The following is a 1,326-nucleotide window of genomic DNA, read 5'->3' as shown; positions in this document are numbered from 1 at the left end:
TCGCTTCGCCTCCTTAGGGACAGAGGAATGCGATCTCGGCGTCTTGGAAATGCTGGAGATTCTGTGATGGTGTCTTATGTATTCTATGTTTCTCCTTAAGACGGACGGCCCTTGTAATACGGCGTCCGGGAGATGCGAAAGTGATACGGCGGTGCGAGGTTGGTGAGCACTGTCCAAAGGCCTGATTCATTGCGGGAAGAATGGGTGTGATGTGAAGTAAGAGCAGGTATTTCCACGCGATGTTGGGTGGGCGGGTAAGTAGCTTCGTGGAGGGAGGGAGAGAGAGAGAGAGAGAGAGAGAGAGAGAGAGAGAGAGAGAGAGAGAGACAGAGAGAGAGAGAGAGAGACAGAGAGACAGAAACAGAAACACACACACAGAAGATAGATAGAGAGACAGACAGTGACTTACAGAGAGAAAGAGAGAGAAAAACAGAAACACACACACAGAAGATAGATAGAGAGACAGACAGTGACTTACAGAGAGAAAAAGAGAGAGAAACAGAAACACACAGAGACAGATAGAGAGACAGATTTACAGAGTGAGAAGAGAGAGAGAGAAACAAGCAGACAGACAAACAGAGAGGGACAGAGAAAGAAGGTGAGAGAAAGAGAGAGAGCCAGACAGACAGACAAACAAACAGAGAGAGAGAGAAAACAAAAACCGAAAATTAAACTAAGGTTGGCAGGTAGACGCCTTCGCGACCCAAAGTATATCTTGCGAAAGGGTATATCTCGCAAAATCTACATTATCCAGCAGATTGTTGGCAGAGGGAACCTAAAGGGAGGGAGAAGGACGAGGAGGAGAAGGAGGAAGGGGAGGAGGAGGTGGATGGTGGTGGAGGAGGAGGAGGTAGTGGTGGTGGAGGAGGAGGTAGTGGTGGAGGGGAGGAGGTGGAGGTGGAGGGGGGAGGAAGAGGAAGAGGAGGTGGAGGGGGGAGGGTGGAGGAAGAAGAAGGCGGAGAAGGAGAAGAAGAAGAAGAAGGGTGAGGAGAAGAGCAGAAGAAGGGAAGAAGAAGGAGGAGGGAGAGAAGAAAAAGTAATAAGGAGGAGGAGGGGAAGAAGGAGGAGGAGAAGAAAAAAATAAGTAGAAGGAGAAGAAGAAGGGGGAGGGGAAGAGGGAGGGGGGGGAGAAGATGAAGAAGAAGAAGAAGAAAAAAAAAGGAGAAAAAGAAGAAGAAGAAGAAGAAAGGAGAAAAAGAAGGAGAAGAAGAAGAAAAAAAAAGAGAGAAGGAGAAGAAGGAGGAGGAGGCGAGAAAGAGGCAAGTAATAGCCTGACGATTCTGGCCGATAAAGTATTAGCAAGACCCCGAGTTAAGAGTGCAGAAG

This window comes from Penaeus vannamei, chromosome 15 (assembly GCF_042767895.1).
Source record: "Penaeus vannamei isolate JL-2024 chromosome 15, ASM4276789v1, whole genome shotgun sequence".
Classification (NCBI taxonomy): domain Eukaryota; kingdom Metazoa; phylum Arthropoda; class Malacostraca; order Decapoda; family Penaeidae; genus Penaeus; species Penaeus vannamei.
Note: the sequence above shows the minus strand (reverse complement) of the source record.